Genomic DNA, 20503 nt, shown 5'->3' on the forward strand with positions numbered 1-20503 from the left:
GAAAGCAACGGAATGGGAAAACTAGAGATATCTTCAAGAAAATAAGAGATACCAAGGGAATATTTCATGCAAAGATGGGCTCAATAAAGGACAGAAATGGTATGGACCTTACAGAAGCAGAAGATATTAAGAAGAGAGTGGAAGAATACACAGAAGATCTATACAAAAAAGATCTTCACAATCCAGATAATCACAATAGTGTGATCATTCACCTATAGCCAGACATCCTGGAATGTAAAGGAAGCATCACTACAAACAAAGCTATTGGAGGTGATGGAATTCCAGTTGAGCTATTTCAAATCCTGAAAGATGATGCTGTGAAAGTGCTGCACTCAATATGCCAGCAAATTTGGAAAACTCAGCAGTGGCCACAGGACTGAAAAAGGTCAGTCTTCATTCCAATCCCAAAGAAAGGCAATGTTAAAGAATGCTCAAACTACTGCACAATTGCACTCATCTCACACACTAGTAAAATAATGCTTAAAATTCTCCAAGCCAGGCTTTAGCAATACGTGAGCCATGAACTCCCAGATGTTCAAGCTGGATTTAGAAAAAGCAGAGGAACCAGAGATCAAATTGCCAACATCTGCTGGATCATGGAAAAAGCAAGAGAGTTCCAGAAAAACATCTATTTCTGCTTTATTGACTGTGCCAAAACCTTTGACTGTGTGGATCACAACAAACTGTGGAAAATTCTGAAAGAGATGGGAATACCAGACCACCTGACCTGCCTCTTGAGAAACCTCTATGCAGGTCAGGAAGCAACAGAACTGTACATGGAACAACAGACTGGTTCCAAATAGGAAAAGGAGTGCGTCAAGGTTGTATATTGTCACCCTGTTTATTTAACTTATATGCAGAGTACATCATGAGGAACGCTGGGCTGGAAGAAGCACAAGGTGGAATCAAGATTGCTGCGAGAAATATCAATAACCTCAGATATGCAGATGACACCACCCTTATGGCAGAAAGCAAAGAGAAACTAAAGAGCCTCTTGATGAAAGTGAAAGAGGAGAGTGAAAAAGTTGGCTTAAAGCTCAGCATTCAGAAAACTAAGATCATGGCATCCGATCCCATCACTTCATGACAAATAAATGGGGAAACAGTGGAAACCATGGCTGACTTTATTTTTTGGGGCTCCAAAATCACTGCAGATGGTGATTGCAGCCATGAGATTAAAAGATGCTTACTCCTTGGAAGGAAAGTTATGACCAACCTAGACACCATGTTAAAAAGCAGAGACATTACTTTGCCAACAAAGGTCCATCTAGTTAAGGCTATGGTATTTCCATTAGTCATGTATGGATGTGAGAGTTGGACTGTAAAGAAAGTTGAGCGCTGAAGTATGATCCTTTTGAACTGTGGTGTTGGAGAAGACTCTTGAGAGTCCCTTGGACTGCAAAGAGTTCTAACCAGTCCATTCTAAGGGAGATCAATCCTGGGTATTCATTGGAAGGACTGATTTTGAAGCTGAAATTCCAATACTTTGGCCACCTGATGCAAAGAGCTGACTCATTTGAAAAGACCCTGATGCTGGGAAAGATTGAAGGTGGGAGAAGGGGATGACAAAGGATGAGATGGTTGGATGGCATCACCGACTCAATGGACATGAGTTTGGGTGGACTCCAGGAGTTGGTGATGGACAGGGAGGTCTGGCATGCTGCTGTTCATGGGTCGCAAAGAGTTGGACATGACTGAGTGACTGAACTGAACTGAACTGAACAAACTGGAGAATAAAAATCATAGGATCATCTCAATAGATGTGGAAAAAGCTTTTGACAAAATTCAACATGCATTTATGATAAAAGCTCTCCACAGAGTGGGAATAGAGAAATTTCTTCAACATAATAAAGGCCATATATAACGAATACACAGGCTTCCGTAGTAGCTCAGTTGGTGAAGAATCTGCCTGCAGTGTAGGAGACCCGGGTTTGATCAGAGGAATCAGGGTCCCCGACTTCAAACTATACCAGAAGGGTGCAGTAATAAAAATGGTATTACACTGGCAAAAAATCCAGAAATATAGATCAGTGGAACAGGATAGAAAGTCATGCGCCTATGGACAACTAAACTATGACAAAGGAGGCAAGAATATACAATAGAGAAAAGACAGTTTCTTCAGCATGTGTTGCTGGGAAAACTGGACATCTGCATGTAAAAAATGAAACTAGAACATCTTTAACATCATACACAAGATTAAACTCAAAATGGATCAAAGACTTAAGTGTAAATTCGGACATATAAAACTCTTAGAGAAAAACAAAGGAACAGCACACTTTGACATTAATCACAGCAGTATCATTTCGATCTACCTCCTACAGTAATGAAAATGAAAATAAAAATAAACAAATGGGACCTAATTAAACTTAAAAGCTTCTGCACAAAAAAGGAAGTCATGAACAAAATGAAAAGACAACCCACGGAACGGGAGAAACTATTTGCAAACAAAGCAACCAACAAGGGATTAATCTTCAAAATATACAAACAGATCATGCAGCTCTATGTAAAAAAAAAAAAATGGACAGAAGGTATAAATAGACATCTCTCCAGAGAAGATATGCAGATGGCCAAAAAGCACATGAAAAGATGCCAAACATCAGTAATTTTTGGAGAAATGCAAATCAGAACTACAATGGGGTATCACTTCATACCAGTCAGAATGACCATTATCAAAGTCTACAAACAATAAGTAAATGCTACACTGTTGGTGAGAATGTAAACTGGTATAATCGCTGTAGAGAACGGTTTGGAGGTTCCTTGAAAAATTAAAAATAAAACTTCCATATGATCCAGCAATCCCACTCCTGGGCATATATCTGGAGAAACCATAATCTGAAGGGATACATGCACCCTAGTGTTTGTTGCAGCACTGTTTACCGTAGCTGAGACAGGGAAGCAACCTAAATGTCCATCAGCTGAGGAATGGGTGTAGAAAATGTAGTGTAGAGATATACAATGGAAAACTACTTAGCCATAAAAGTGAAATAATGCTATTTGCAGCAACATGGATAGACCTACTAGAGATTATCACAGTAAGTAAAATAAGTCAGTCAAAGAACAATACCATGTGATATTGCTTGTGTGTGAAATCTAAAAAAATGGTATAAATGAACTCATTTAGAAAACAGAAATAGAGTCACAGACGTAAAATATGAACTTCCGGTTTGTTGTTGTTGTTCAGTTGCTGAGTTGTGTCTGACTCTGCCACCTGATGGGCTGCAGCACGCCAGACTTCCCTGTCCTTCACTATCTCCCAGAGTTTGCTCAACTCATGTCCGTTGAGGCAGTGATATCATCCAACCATTTCATCCATTGTCATCCCCTTCTCCTGCTCTGAATTTTCCCCAGCATCAGGATCTTTTCCAGTGAATCGGCTCTTCACATCAGGTGGCCCTTTGGAGCTTCAGCTTCAGGATCAGTCCTTCCAGTGAATATTCAGGGTTGATTTCCTTTAGGATTGACTGGTTTGATCTCCTTGCTATCCAAGGGACTCTCAAGAGTCTTCTCCAGCACTGCAGTTTGAAAGCATCAGTTTTTTGGCACTCAGGCTTCTTTATGGTCCAACTCTCACATCTGTAGATGACTACCAGAAAAACCATGGCTTTGACTACATGAACCTTTATCGACACAGTGATGTCTCTGTTTTATAATGTACTGTCTAGGTTGGTGTGCAGCAGTCCTTGGGGTTGCAAAGAGTCAGAGACACCTGGGCAACTGAACAGCAATGATAGAAACAACAACTAGGTTTGTCATAACTTTTCCCCCAAGAGCAAGCATCTTTTAATGTCATGGCTGCAGTCATCATCCCCAGTAATTTTGGAGCCCAAGAAAATAGAATCTGTCACTGTTTCCACTTTTTCTCCATCCGTTTGCCATGAAGTGATGGGTCTGGATGCTGTGATCTTGGTTTTTTGAATGTCGAGTTTTAAGCCAGCTTTTTCACTCTCCTATTTCACGCTCATCAAGAGACTCTTTAGTTCCTCCTCACTTTCTGCCATTAAAGTGGTATCATTTGCATATTTGAGGTTGTTGATATTTCTCCTGGCAGTCTTGATTCCAGCGTGTGCTTCATCCTGCCCGGCATTTTGTGTGATGTACTCTGCACATAAGTTAAACAAGCAGAGTGACAATATACAGCCTTGATGGACTCCTTTCCCGATTTTGAACAAGTCTGTTGTTCCATGTCCAGTTCTAACTGGTGCTTTTTGTCCTGCATACAGGCTTCTCAGGAGGCTGGTAATGAAGTTAAGAACATGCAAAGAGAGAACGAGGAAGGTGTTCTTAAAATCCACACTTCTCAGTGTTGCTCATATACTGATTCTCTGAGCCACCTCCGGAGATACTTACACAACTGGGGTGGCAGGGAGCACCAGCAGTGGGCATTTTAGAAGCTCTCCAGGTGATTCTGATGTGAAGCCTGACTGAGACCCATGCTGGCTTACAGGACGGGTGCTATTAAAATACATTTTATGCTATCTCTTCAGTTGACAAATTAAGTTCCAGAGACATAGAAAAGTTGGTGTGTAAGTGTCACTCTTGGAGAAGGCGATGGCACCCCACTCCAGTACTCTCGCCTGGAAAATCCCGTGGATGGAGGAGCCTGGTGGGCTGCAGTCCATGGGGTCGCGAAGAGTCGGACACGACTGAGCGACTTCACTTTCACTTTTCACTTTCATGCATTGGAGAAGGAAATGGCAACCCACTCATGTTCTTGCCTGGAGAATCCCAGGGACAGGGGAGCCTGGTGGGCTGCCATCTATGGGGTCGCACAGAGTCAGACACGACGGAAGCGACTTAGCAGCAGCAGCAAGTGTCACTCTGATAGCTTCTTAGGCTAACAGGGTTTCTAGGACCATTTTCAGACCTCTATATCCCAGAGGCATTCATGCTCTTGATGTTTCCACCTGACCTCATATTACATTAAAATATAGTCACACCCCACATTCAGTGTAATTGATACAGAATTACATGAGTCCTGCTGTAGTTTGAATTGTTACTTTAAAAGATGTTAGGGTCATTTGGGGGCCAGGTCTCAGACATCACCTTAGGCCCTTGCGGTTTCTTGGCTTTGAGGGGTTACAGACCCAGAGCCCTTAGTATATTTCCTCCCTAAGAGTTCAGATGAAGAACAAACTGAATCTCGCCTACCTGCACTGCCTCCGTGCTGCACAGTGACTGCATCCTGAGTCTGAGTCTGCGCATGTCCCCAGCCCAGTCTCAGGTGTTGCGTGCATTCAGAGCCCCAAGCTATCCGGCTTAGCTGCTGGCAGCGTGGATGAAGATAATAACTTTGCCAGCTCACTTGAGCTCTTTGCCGCAAAGCTGGCCCAGCAGCTACTCACAGAGCATGACTGGGTGGGGACAGTAACTGTTTTTCATCAACTGCCAGTCAGTGATGACACCAGTCAGAGCTTCTACCATAACTGCTGTGAAGCGCTTCTCCCAGCAGCTGGCCCTGGTCGGTCAGTGAGGGCAGACCGCTGGCCAAGAAAGCCCCATCGGAGGGTACCTCCTGTCCAAGCCTGTACCTGAATATCAGTTAAATCTACTTTGAACCATGCAAATGTGCTGGAGAGCAATTTCCTAAAGAAGAACCTGCAAAGGTTAACAAGTATGTGAAAAGATACTCAAAATCATGTGTAAGCAGAGAGAAAGGTAAATTAAAATAATACAATAGCCCTTTATACTAGAGATTCCCAATCCTGACTACTTTAGAATCACCTGGAAAGATTTAAAACAAAGACAGAGACACCACCCAGGCCCTACCCTAAGAGATTTGAATCCACATGTTCTGGGTGGGGCTTGGACATTTTTGTTTTGTTTTGTTTTTGTATTATTTCAAAGTTTCCTGAGGTGTTTCTTTGGAATTAAAGGCCTATTGCACTGGCAGAAAGTACAAAGCTGGGGAAGTGCTGGCAGGGGTGGCAGAGATTCTAGAGAGAATCTGGCGCTGTTTGTTTGCATTGAGGGCTTGCACATCTGTCTCAGCAGTTCTGCTCCTGAGCGTATGCATACCAAAGAAAATTTTCCTCAGCTCCGTCTAGGGACTTGTACACGGTACTGATTGCGGCTTTCTTTGTAATGACCAGAAGCCGAAGAGGACCCGAGTACCCACCTGCGAGAGTGGCTGTCTCAGTGGGGTGGCTGCACAAACAGCAGGTAAATTGATGGGCCGAGTGCACCATCCCTGGGTCTTAAAAGCATAGCGAAAGCAGGGAGAATCTAAAACAACCATACGCATTTTGCCTAACCATTTACTGTATAAGATGGAGGAGAGTGAGATGGAGATGCAGAGATAGAGGTGAATAAAATGAGAGCCGTGAGAGGACCAGTGATGACGTGATATGAACTGATGAGTAAGACTGACCTGATCCTCCGCAGTTACCTTAGAAGAAGAGAAGGAAAAGAAGCCTGTGGGGACAGCACGAAGGAGTAAGGGGAGCAAAGGGACTGAGAAGGGAGCACACAAGGAGACAGGACCTCTGACAGTCTGTCTCAGGAGGTGTAGATGTATGGAGACAAGAAGTGGAGTGAGCATCCAAGTCAGAGTTCGTTTGTGCATAATTGAAAGCTCTGACCCAGTTCGGAGGAGTAATTTGGCTGCAAGGAAAGTCAAAGAAGCTGTGGCTTACGGGGAAGTTTCCATGGGGTGGTCTCTATCACTGAGAGCTGGGCCTGACTTGGCTAAAAGGTACGTGTAGGAGAGGAGGGTCATGAGGAACTGATGAGAGATGGGACCACTGGGCTTTGAAAGCCAGACAGGAGGAATCAGAGCTCAGTCATTTATGTAAATTAGATAACTAAAAATAATGTGCTGTGTAACACAGGAAACTCTACTCAATACTCTGAATCGGGAAAAGAATCTAAAAAGAGAGTGAATATATGTCCTGGGTCAGCCAAAAGTTTGTTCAGGTTTTTCATTAGATGTTATGGAAAAACCCAAATAAACTTTCGGACAATCCAATATATGTGTAACTTTTCTGTACACCTGCATCCGACACAACATTGTAAATTAGCTATATTCCAATACAATTTTTAAAAAAAGCATAAAAATATTACTCTAAAATATGAGGTAGCATATTGTGGTGATTAAAAGAATCGACTCTAAAATCAGATTGCTTAGGTATATATTTTGGCTTCACGGATTCCTAGTTGTATGGCCTCGACCACCTGTTGTAACCTCTGTGTGCCTCAAAAATGGTGCCTTGTCTGTAAAATCAAGAAAATGTCTGCTAGAATTATTCTAAGAATGAAATGAGCTAATGTTCATAAAGTGCATAGAATATTTGCGTAGGATTCCTGAAGTATTATTTAGGTGTTTGTTAAATAAATACAAATAAATGACTCTCTTTTCCTAGGTTTGGGAGACAGATACCTTTTCTTCCTATTTAAGGAATGGTACCTAAGGGCTTCCTTGATGGTAAGATGTCAGTCTGTAATCATCATGCGATAGGGATGGCTTTGTGGTCTGCATTTTGGATCCAGGTCCCGGAAGGCACTGACAACCTGAGTATCCAAACCTGTGGGGATTCTTAGGTCCTGGATTTTGATCTCTCCACAGCTGCTCCCTTAATCTCCAGAACAAGCCTTTTTTGTGTGGCTTACCTGAATCTTATGGCAAGTGCACTGACCTGGAGAAAGTGTGAAGCTCCAGCCATTGAGACAGAAGGCATCTCTCACCAGTGGGGCCTGGACTGGGAGGCGCTGGATGGCCTGGCCCTTGGGTGGCGTGGACTTGGAGCTAGGCAATACCTGCACAGGGGCTGATGCCCAGCAAAGGGAAGGCCTAACCTGGGGTCATTCAGCACTGAGCCTAGTGGGGAATACTTTCTCTCTAATTTTAACTGTATTAATTTTCACATGTCATTTAAATTGTTATTATCAAAAAGGAAAGAGAGGAAAAAATCCTCCATTATATTTTATGGCCTTGTGGAGGTCAAGTGTTTATACATTTATCTTTGTTTAACTTCCCAGTTTCTTAGCTAAGAGATAATGGTGGGGAAAAAAACATTTCTGCATCAATCTTTTCTTTGAGGAGCTCAAATGTTAGAAAGAGAGATGGGAAAGAAAGTGACGTTGCTCAGTCATGTCCGACTCTTTGCGACCCCATGGACTGTAGCCTACCAGGCTCCTCTGTCCATGGGATTTTCCAGGCAAGGGTACTGGAGTGGGCTGCTATTTCCTTCTCCAAGGAGATGGGAAGAGAGATGGAAGGACAGTTACAAATCTCTTATTTGAGAGTCACTTAGAGGCGAGACTGAGGGGCTGGAGCAAACAGAGGCCATGTGGAGAGGCTGCATCTCAGGGGTGGCAGTCTACCTGGGTTTTGAAAGAAGGATAGTTTTCAGAAAGCTCAGTTACTCACTGGTTGTGTGACTTTGGGCAAGTTATTTGCACTTCAGAAACTGTTTTCTTGTGAGTGAAAAGGGGTCACTAAGTACTGCCTGCTAGTAAATGTAGTCATGAGGATTAAATGGTAGAATGTTTATGAAGTGCTTAACACAGGTCTGGCACAGAATAAAGCTCAGTCAATGCTTACTGGATGCATGAATTAATGAATGGGTCAGCATGCATTGGAACATCGTCCTGAAAGGTCGTGGCGAAGCTGGTAATACAGAATCACTGCCTAATTGTTGTCTAGTTGATTAATTCTTACCCCAAACCCTTAATTTAAAAATACAAATGATGATTTAAGGATATATATATAACTCAAATCATTATGCTGTATACCTTAAACTTATACAGTGTTATATGTCAAATATATCGTAATAAACTGGAAGAAAAAAGAAAAATACAAATTTTATTTTCTTTTAGATTTTTTCCTATTTAAAAATTTATTTTATATTGAACTATAGTTGATCTATAATGTATTAGTTTCAGGTAAACAGCAAAGTGATTCATTTATAAACATATTATGTGTATATCCATCCATATATATATATATTCTCTTTCAAATTCTTTTCCCATTTAGGTTCTTACAGAATTTGAGTAGAGCTCCTTGTGCTATATGGTAGGTCTGTGTTGTAGCACACCCTACTTATATATAGTAGTGTGTGTATGTTAATCCTAAACTCCTAATTTATCCCTCCGCCCACCTGTCCCCATTCAGTTTAGTTCAGTCTCTCAGTCGTGTCTGACTCTTTGAGACCCCATGAATCACAGCAAGCCAGGCCTCCCTGTCCATCACCAACTCCCGGAGTTCACTCAAACCCATGTCCATCGAGTCGGTGATGCCATCCAGCCATCTCATTCTCTGTCGTCCCCGTCTCCTCCTGCCCCCAATCCCTCCCAGCATTAGAGTCTTTTCCAGTGAGTCAACTCTTCGCATGAGGTGGCTTTAGCATCAGTCCTTCCAATGAACACCCAGGATCGATCTCCTTTAGAATGGACTGGTTGGATCTCCTTGCAGTCCAAGGGACTCTCAAGAGTCTTCTCCAACACCACAGTTCAAAAGCATCAATTCTTCGGCAGTCAGCTTTCTTCACAGTCCAACTCTCACATCCATACATGACCACTGGGAAAACCATAGCCTTGTAACCATTAATTTGTCTGTGAGTCCATTTCTGTCTTCTAAGTTCATTTGTACTGTTTTTTTTAAAAGATCCCACTTATAAGTGGTATTATGTATTTATTTTTCTCTGTCTTACTTCACTTAGCATGATAATCTCTAGGTCCATCCATGTTGCTGCAAATAGCATTATTTCATTCTTTTTTGGTTGAGCAATATTCCACTGTGTATACGTACCACAGTTTCTCTATCCATTCCTCTGTCAATGGACATTTAGATTGCTTCCTTGTCTCAGCCATTGTAAACAGTGCTGCAGTGAATACTGGAGTGCATGTATCCATTCAGATTATGGTTTTCTCTGGATATATGGCCGGGAGTGGAATTGCTGGATGGTATGATAGCTCTATTTTTAGCTTTTTAAGTAACCTCTATACTATTCTCCATAGTGGTTGTACCAATTTACATTCCCACCAACAGTGTAGGAAGTTTCCCTTTATTGCAGACCCTCTCCAGCATTTATTATTTGTAGACTTTTTCATAATGGCCTTTCTGACTGGTATGAGGTGATATCTCATGATTTGCAAAGAAATGCAGATTTTAAAAAATGGGCGAAAGACTTGAATGGACGTTTCTCTGAAGAAGACTTACAGATGGTCAAGTTCGTGAAAAGGTGCTCAGCATCCTAATTATCAAGGAAATAAATGAACCACAGTGAAATATCACCTCGTACCTGTTAGAATGAATACTGTCAAAAAGACAAGCAGTAGCAAAGTGCTGGCAAGGATATGGAAGAAAGGGAATGGACTGTTGTAGGAATGTAAATTGGTACAGCCATTATTGAAAACAGTATAGAGGTTCCTCAAAATAAAATTAGAAATAGAACTACCACATGATCCAGCAGTTCCACTTCTAGGTATATGCCCAAAGGAAATAAAATCACTGTCTTGAAGAGATATCTGCAGTTCTATTGCATTGCAGCCTTGCTCACTATAGCTAAGATATGGAAGCAAAGTAAGTTCTCATCAATAAAGAAAATGGTGTATATATATATATGAAAAGTGTGAACGTGAAAGTGTTACTTGCTCAGTTGTGTCTGACTCTTGCTACCGCAAGGACTGTAGCCTGCCAGTCTCCTGTCTGTGGAATTCTCCAGGCAAGAATACTGGAGTGGGTTGCCATTCCCTTCTCTAGAGGATCTTCCTGACCCAGGTATCGAACCTGGGTCTCCTGCATTGCAGGCAAATTCTTTACCAACTGAGCCACCAGGGAAGTATATATATATATGTCTCACTTAATAATATATATGTATGATGAAATATTATTTAGTGATAAAAAGAAGGAAATCCTGCCGTTTGTAACAGCGTGGGCAGACCTTGAGGACATTACGCTAAGTAAAATAAGTCAGAGACAAATACTCTCTGATTTCACTTATATGTAGAATCTAAAAATTTCAGGCTCGTAGAAACAGAAAATAGAATGATGGTTTCAGGGCCTGAGGGTGGAAAAATGGGGACAAGTTGCTCAAAGGGAAAAAACTTTCAGTTATAAAGTGAATACACTTTTGGGATCTAATGTACAGCCTGGTGACTATAGTTAATATTGTACACTTGAAAAGTGGTATGAGAATAAACCTTTAAAATTTTCACCGTAACAGCAGCAGCAATAAAATGGTAATTATATGAGGTGAAGAGTGTGTTAACTAACCTTTTATGGTAACATTTCACAATGTGTGTGTGTGTGTGTGTATATATATTATATGTATTCATAACATTGTATACTTTAAACTTATGCAATATTATATGCAGATTATATCTCAATAAAGCTGAGGGGAAGGGGGCACATACAAAGAAATGAGATAATTTTTTCACTGAACATTTATTAAGTTTTCATCCTGGTCACTGTGCCAGACGCTGGGTTGAAAACTAAACTCACTCTCCATGAATTGTTCGGAAGACTAAAATGTGTCGTTTGTAAAAATAATAGTAATATTCTGATATATTTATCATTCTAACATTATTTTATTTTATGAATAAATATTGAGGGTTTTTTTGCCTTAATTTTGGTGCAAGTTTAGATGCCATAGACAGTGTGTCTCAGTCAATTCTGGGAGATTTTGAATGTGAGGTGCAGAACTCCTAGTTGCTTTAAAGGCATGAGCTGTTGAGGAGTCCATTCTAAGGGAGATCGATCCTGGGTGTTCATTGGAAGGACTGATGCTAAAGCTGAAACTGCAATACTTTGGCCACCTCATGCGACGAGTTGACTCACTGGAAAAGACTCTGATGCTGGGAAGGGTTGGGGGCAGGAGAAGAAGGGGACGACCGAGAATTAGATGGCTGGATGGCATCACCGACTCTGTGGACATGAGTTTGAGTGAACTCCGGGAGTTGGTGATGGACAGGGAGGCCTGGCGTGCTGTGATTCATGGGGTCGCGGAGAGTCGGACACGACTGAGTGACTGAACTGAACTGAACTGAACTGAACTGAAGTTACCCCCAGAGGTTCTGCTCAGAAATGGACCCTGAATGACCCAACTTCAGGGAGACCTGAGACTCAGGATCAGCTCGCTGGTGTTCAAGTTCCAAATCTGCAACTTAGTTGCTGTGTACCTTAAGTAAATTGTTCAACCTCTCTGAACTTCAATTTTCTTTTTTATATCCTTTTCTTTAACCTATAAAATGCATTGCTGCTAAGTCACTTCAGTCGTGTGTGACTCTGTGTGACCTCATAGACGGAAGCCCACCAGGCTCCCCCGTCCCTGGGATTCTCCAGGCAAGAACACTGGAGTGGGTTGCCATTTCCTTCTCCAAAATGCATTGCAAGTATATGGAATTCTACTCTGTGTTTAGTCAATGAATCTTTATTAATCGCTCACGGTAGGCAAAGCACTGTGCTGGGTGCTGGAGATACAACGAACATAAAAACCGCACAGTCTCCATCCATGTGGAAATTGGAGTCCAAAAGAGATGATAAATATTAAAAACAAATACGCACTATATATCTGTCTATCTATCTATCTACCAACTATGATAAGGACTAAGAAAGAGCACAGTGCTGGGAAGATTATAAAGATTATGAAAGTAGAAGAATAAGATTTAAATTGAAACCTGAAGGATGCTGTAAGAAATACCAAAAATTTCATTGTTTAAGAAAGCACAAATTTATTATCGTACATTTCTGAAGGTCAGCAGTTCAATACAGGTCTTCGTGGGTTAAAATCAAGGTGCTAGCAGGGCTGTGTTCCTTCCAGAGGCTCCAGGGGAGAATCTACTTTCTTTCTTTATCCAGCTTCTGGCGTCCACCAACATTCCTTGGCTTGTGGTGCCCACCCCCCGACAAAGCCACCAAAATTTCCTTTTTCTGACCGTTATTTCCGTTGTCACATCCCTTTCTCTGACTCACTTCTGTCTTTTTCTCCTGCTTTTAAAGACCCCGCAGTTACACTGAACCCACTTGGATAATCTCTGTAAGTTTAGCCGACTAGCTATCTCAGTTGCATCTGTGACCTTTTTCCCCTTTGCTTGTGTTATCTAACATGTCCATGGAGATGAGGATGTGGACCTCTCTGGTGGATCATTATTTCATCTGCCACAAATGGGTAGAAATGAGCCTGAGGAAGGGGTTCTGGAGTCGGGGATGCCTTTCCAAGGAGAAGAACACAGGTGGACAGAGACTCTGAGACAGGCTTCTGTTAAATTAGTGGAAAAGAAGAGCATGTTTGAAGGGTGGGGAAAGTAGGAAACAGTGGCGAAGGTGACTTTCTGGAGTACATGGAGCTAGACTTTGCAGGGCCATTTTTGCTTTGGTAAAGATTTGTGATTTATTTCCTGCATGCAATAGAAGTCCTTAAAAGTACTGGGTGGGGTATGTTTGATGTGATTGGCATTCAAGGATCATTCTTTCCTTGGAGGATAGTAGACTGGGGAGCCTAGTGATGAGGCTACTGTAGTTCCCAGAGGAAGAGATTTATGAGCGTCTTTAAAACTGAGCCTAGCAATCAGTAAGGAGTCTCATGTCCCAGGCTGCTGTCTGGCATCTTCCTGACAGCACACATCCCTTTTCCCCACTCTACTTCTCTCTCAGAGGGTCTCTATTCATGGTGCCCACATTCACTTCTTTTGGCCAGCCTCCGGTATCCTTTAAGATCTGGCTCAAGATTCTCCAAGAAGCCTTCAGTGACTGCTTTGTTCTGTATTACTCACCACTTCTGCTTTATGTTGTATTTTGAACTACATTACTCTCTGTGTACTTACTGTTAAGTTTCACCACATTGCTTTTTGTTGCGTCTACTCCAGCGTCTCACAGTAGCTTTTGTCCTGCCCAAATTCCAGTGCCACAAAGACTGAGATGGGCCAAATTGTTAAAGCCCAGTTTTGAACATTCAATTCAGTTCAATCGCTCAGTCGTGTCCAACTCTTTGCGACCCCATGAACCGCAGCACGCCAGGCCTCCCTGTCTATCACCAACTCCTGTAGTCCACCCAAACCCATGTCCATTGAGTCAGTGATGCCATCCAACCATCTCATCCTCTGTTGTCCCCTTCCCCTCCTGCCCTCAATCTTTCCCAGCAGCAGGGTCTTTTCCAGTGAATCAGCTCTTCACATCAGATGGCCAAAGTATTGGAGTTTCAGCTTCAACATCAGTCCTTCCAATGAACACCCAGGACTGAGCTCCTTTAGGATGGATTGGTTGATCTCCTTGGAGTCTCCAAGGGACTCTCATAAGTCTTCTCCAACACCACAGTTCAAAAGCATCAATTCTTCTCCACTCAACTTTCTTTATAGTCCAACTCTCACATCCATACATGACCACTGGAAAAACCATAGCCTTGATTAGACGGACCTTTGGTGGCAAAGTAATGTCTCTGCTTTTTAATATGCTGTCTAGGTTGTTCATAACTTTCCTTCTAAGGAGTAAGCGTCTTTTAATCTCATGGCTGCAATCACCATCTGCAGTGATTTTGGAGCCCAGAAAAATAAAGTCAGCCACTGTTTCCCCATCTCATTAGGGTTCAAATCATCTGCTCTGCCCCGGCAACAGAGGATGAGATGGTTGGATGGCATCACTGACTCAATGGACATGAGTTTGAGCAAGTTCTGGTAGATACCAAAAGACAGGGAAGCCTGGTGTGCTGCAGTTCATGGGGTCTCAAAGAATTGGACACAACTTAGGAACTGAACAACAACCACAGTGCCCTGATACCTAATGTTTAGTTTAGAGATGAGGTGTAACAGCCCATTGCTGACTACTTGGAGCCATGTTTTAGATTAGGTTTTGCTGCAGTAACAAACAACACAGATATTGTAATGGCTTCTGACAACAAAGGTTTATTTATTGGTCACACTACTTGCCTATTACTGATCATCTACGGGCTTTGCTCCAATATCACTTTCTGAAACTCAAACCGATGGAGACTGGCCCTTTGTGGAACATTGCCATTGACTATGGCTTTTGAGTTGTCTCAACATTAAGTGCTCTAGCCTCAGAGTAATACACCTCTCTTCTACTGACAGCGCTGGCCAGAATAAGCCTGACCTCAAGGAGTCTGAGAAGAAATTGAGGAGGGCAGAAAGGACAATTCTATCATGTATTGGAAGGACTTGAATGACTAGTACAACTTCCATTGTGGTTGGGGATCAGTGCCCTTCCAACATCTAATGATGCCCTAAATCTGAGAACTAAGTGTGCTGTTGGAATTTACAAGTCCAAGTCCGATCTCTATGACTCATTCTGTAGGCCTCAGATTCTCCTGGATCTCCTTTCTGAAGTCCTGTTCTAGCAATCAGCTTATTTTCCGGGGGTTCACCAACAGGACTGGAAGCCTCATCTCCACCCCTTAGGACTGGAGTTTCATCTATCTAGGTGATACCTGTAGGCAAACCATGACATAGATGGCAATGAATACGCAAACTCAGGATCATTCTCCAACTGAATTGAACGTGTTGAAAAATCTTGATATTTTTCTTTGATTTCTCTCATGCTGATCATCTTCTTGAACCCCAGACAGAGATCCAGTCTGCAAAACTTGTAAGCCTTACCTTCTGCCCAGGAATTTCTAAGCCTGTACTATAAATGGGGTCTAAATTCCAGCATCCTCTCCCTAGAAGGCAAGTCTGCTCCAAGCATTAATGACACTCCCTTCCTTCTGCTAGTAAACAACCGTGCTGCCTCCATATATCTGAGGCCTGCCACAAGACTCTCTGGTTGTTTTAAATTTTTTTTTTCCTATCCATAAGAGATAAAGCTTATAAATACTTTTCCCTCTCCTCCATCTCCCAGATTTTCTCAGTATCTAAAGTGACACAGTGAGTGCGGCAAGTATTTAATAACTACTTCTTGGGTTGAATGAATGCAGAGCCACAGACCTATCTTGAACCTTATTAAATATCACGAAATGCTTTGGCATTTCATCATGAAAATGGGGTAATGATATTTAATTCAGGAAGGTATTAGGAGGATTAGATGTGATCAGCAAGGTATGTACTGGAAGAGGCACCCCTTCACAAGAAATGTCAATAATATTAATAACAAGATGTGGTTGAGTCAGAAGCCACCCAGGTGTAGAGCAGCACCCATTTAGCGTGCCCTAGTGACATTCCTCCAGAGGAGGCAATGGCAAGCCACTCCAGTACTCTTGCCTAGAAAATCCCATGGATGGAGGAGCCTAGTAGGCTGCAGTCCGTGGAGTCGCTAAGGGTCGGACACGACTGAGCGACTTCACTTTCACTTTTCACTTTCACACATTGGAGAAGGAAATGGCAACCCACTCCAGTGTTCTTGCCTGGAGAATCCCAGGGAGGGGGGAGCCTGGTAGGCTTCCGTCTATGGGGTCGCACAGAGTCGGACACGACTGAAGTGACTTAGCAGCAGCAGTAGCAGTGACATTCCTCAACAAGGGGTGAAATATTTGTTTGCTTATCTCTCATCTACACTTGAACTGCCTTCCTGTAGTTTTCTATTTATGGAAGGAAAAATAACCTCTTAATTTATTTAAGCTTTTGTTTTTTGTTGGTAGCTTCTTGAACAAATGTGCAGATAGTTTTAACTTTTTCACTCTCCCACTTTGATCACTTTTTACGCATGTCATTGTAAGGCGGGAAGGGGAAGCCCTTCCAGGGCCCGAGAGTGGTCTCTTGTCTGAGGCTCAGGAATGAATTGTCCGAGGAGACACACGTACCGACAAAGCAAGAGGCTTTATTGGGAAGAGGCACCCAGGTGGAGAGCAGCAGGGTAAGGGAACCCAGGAGAACTGCTTTGTTGCACTGCTGTTTTTTATGATGATGGGGTTAGTTTCTGGGTTGTTTCTGGTCAATCATTCTGACCTATGGATAATCTTTGTGGCACACGCAGTCCTCAGCAAAGATAGATTCCAGTGAGAAAGATTCTGGGAGGTGGTAGGACACGTGGTTTCTCCTTTTGACCTTTCCCAGATTCTTCCAGTTGCTGGTGGCTTGTTAGTTCCATGTTCCTTACCAGGACCTTCTATCGTAAAATAACTCACGCAAATGCTTACTGTGGTGCCTGGCCAGGTTGGGTGGTTTCGGTCAGCATTTTCCCTAATAATTGCATTGGTTTGATTTTGACTTAATACCTAAAAACTTCTTTTACAACTTTTTTTTTTGCGTTTGAATGATTTCCTTATCAAGTTTAAATTAATAGGAAATACAGATCTAAATAAAATATTCTACTGAAGCATTTGAAATCTGTTCTCTGTTATTATTTAAGTCACTCAACACAACATAATGAACTATACCAATGTCCTGGTCTAAAAAAAAGTTGCTAAAGATAACAGAGTTGGATCTGTCAAATTAGTTCTCATCAGACTGAAAGACCAAAGCAAAAATACAAAGGCGTTTTGATGAGTATCTTGTCATGGTGAAATTTCAGTCATGGAAGTATTTGATGTGAGTGACCTGATCAATAAATTAATTTTGTTGTAATCTTTAAGACTACAGTGTGGTTCATTTTATAACAGATGACATTTTAATAGGCTCTGCATTCTTTGGGCTAAAAAAATTACCAGTTGCTAGAGGACTGTCAACGACTCTCAATTAATATAGACTTTCAAAAAATTTTTTTGGCTTAAAATGCTACAGATATTAGATTTTCTAGGAGATATTTGGCATACCAGTGGGAGTTACCTGTATTGCATGTTGTGGTAATCCAGGTGTGTTCCACTTTAGCTGTTGGTCTGTGATGTGAAAAAAGCACAGAAAGTATTCTTTGGAAAAATAAAGTTCTAATTTTATGCTGAAACTTTAAGTTCATAGCAATTTACTTTGGCTTGTGTAACAGTTCATCAGTTAATGACAATCCGGTGGAATTTTGATATTATTTTGTTGGTGACATACACTCTGGAATTTTACCTTCTCAGACATTCTGGAGAACTTAAATATGTGTGTATGTGTTAGTGGGGGCTTCCCAAGTGGCTCAAATGATAAAGAATCTGCCTGTAGTGTAGGAAACCTGAGTTTGATCTCTGTGTTGGGAAGATCCCTTCCAGGATGAGTGGCCACCCACCCCAGTATTCTTGCCTGGGAAATCCTATGGACAGAGGAGGCTGGTGGGCTACAGTCTGTGGGGTTGCAAAGAGTCAGATAAAACTGAGCACACACGCAGGTATGTGTTAGTCCCACAATGCCATACTAGATTTTTTTTTAAATTCAAGTAAACTGTATATTCTAATCAAATTATTGTTTGTTCACTAGATGTATTAAATCGATTTTTAAATTCATCGACTTATCCAGTGGTAATGATTAGTACTAGTGAATCTCCTAACTTGCATGGATTCCGTATTGCCAAGTGACCATATATTCTGGCTTATAGGGGATAGTACTGTCTTTGTAAAATTAAATTATTAACACTGCTTCCTTTTGCTTTCAGAAGTATTTTGGTTTGGAGTGATAAACTACATGATCACTCTGTTTATACTGTCATAGAAGCCATAGTTTCATTACCTTAATTTCATCGTGGAGGGGTAAAGCATTGTCTTTCTCTCCTCCCTAGAATAAATCTCTTTCATAGTTTTTTCCCACACCTTTTACATTCTCTACATCCAAAGGCCATTTTATTTTGTTTCTGTGGATTCCAATGGAAGCTTGTATCTAAAGAATGCATTTATAAGAGAACTTTATAGAGATGATCAAAAATATTTTAAGACATAATCAGTATATATTTTAATCTATTCCAATGGAGCAGGAATCTTGACTCTTGTTCACTGTTGAGTACTCAGCCTCTTGCACAGTGCTTGCTTATAACAGAGATTCAGTAGTGCTATTGAAGGAATAAGCAATATAAAACTTACCCATTTTATAATTTGAGAAAACTGAAGTTTCTCCATGAACACAATTTTCTTCTGTAAAGATATGAAGACACTCCATGCACCTGCTTGGAATCATTGGTTAGGAAAATTTCTCAAACATTGTTCAAATAAAGATTACTTGACCTTTGGCCAAAAACTCAGGCTCCCAGCCTCTGCCCCTGAAAGTCTGGTTCAGTCAGTCTCAGGTGGCTTCAGGTGTACCGCAGGCATCATATCTAGAATCCTTTCCAAGTCCACGTCTGAAATCTTTGTTTCATTTTGTTGTCAAAGGGACGTTTGCTTGAATTCCTACTAGGCTGTCCATCTTTCTACAAAGTCAATATTAATAAACTAATTATAGGGAGAATATTAAACTGAAAAGAAACTGGATTCCACTGCATAACTGGTCTTATCACTTCCTCTCTTTGGATGCAAATTTTCTCAACCTTAGAGTGACAAAGCTGAATGACAAGATCCCCTAGCCCTTTTTCAGCTCTATTATCAGGTAATTCTTGTCTTTGAAACCTGATAGATATCTGGCCAGGTAAAAAGTGCTCCATGAGACATTTTCAACAAAAAAGTGTAAGTACTTTGTCTTTGTTGCTTCATTTATAAGAAATTAACTATGGACTAATTACAAACTGAAGAGATATTTTTAAACTTTTAGGTTATTTAAGCACCGTTCTTCATAAACAAACTTCTACACCAGTTTATTTGGTATTCCCTAAAAATATTTTTTGGGAACTGATTGATAACTTTTTATTTGAGGTTAAAAATGATTTCTTAACTCTTGATAATTGTATAGAGCCCTCTAAAGATATTTCTACAGATAAGAAAAAAGTCCATTGCATTTGAGTATAATTTGCAGAAGTTAGAAAAGCCTCCCTACCCGAGTGTCCTATTACTAAATTGTAAGCAAAATCAGAATTATCTTTTTGGTAACTATGCCAAACATTGAATAGATTTCACAAAAAGGGGAGAGAAGGAGACTCTGGTGACTATACTCACAGAGATCATCAGATTAGCCATATATGTCACACCAGGTCTCGGAGGAGTATAAGACAAATTATATATTTTTTTCCAGGAGTATAAATCAGATTAGATTAACTTTTTCTAGAATCAGAGAAAGAGAATAGATTGGGAAAGTTTAAAAGCTGGGAAGAAACCCAAGAAGGTCAAGACTTGATGAGCAGAGGGTTTTGAATACCTAAAGGTTATTTTGATTAAGAATTCCTTTTGGCATTAAGAATGCCAGCAAAAGTGGAAAGATGTTCGTGTCTGGTTGATAAAGAAGCAACAGCAACATTCACTTATTTCAGAATTCTATCTTGGGCTGTTCCTGAAGTCAGATGAGAGAGTTCTATGAAATGATGTGATAGGAGAAAGAAGGAAGAATTGTATAATTGCAGTTTCTTTATACCAGATGAGCTGTCTGGTGGCATAGTATTGAAGGTGTCATCAAAGAGGTGGGATCGATTTTCTTGTATCCTCATATAATTGCCTAACACCCTACTTCTTCCTGTAAGGTGGATTCCATGTAAAGAATAATTATTATTGGTTTAATCCACATTAGCACCGATGTCTCATAGTGGATATTAATCAACTCAATTATCTCTCCAGGTCCAGGTATAAAGAGCAATGAACAGGCTGAAAAATGTTTCTGGAGATAAGCTTGTGATTTTGACACTTCAGGA

This window comes from Moschus berezovskii, chromosome 28 (genome assembly GCF_049115385.1).
Source record: "Moschus berezovskii isolate FMDL1 chromosome 28, NW_MosBer_1.0, whole genome shotgun sequence".
Classification (NCBI taxonomy): Eukaryota; Metazoa; Chordata; class Mammalia; order Artiodactyla; family Moschidae; genus Moschus; species Moschus berezovskii.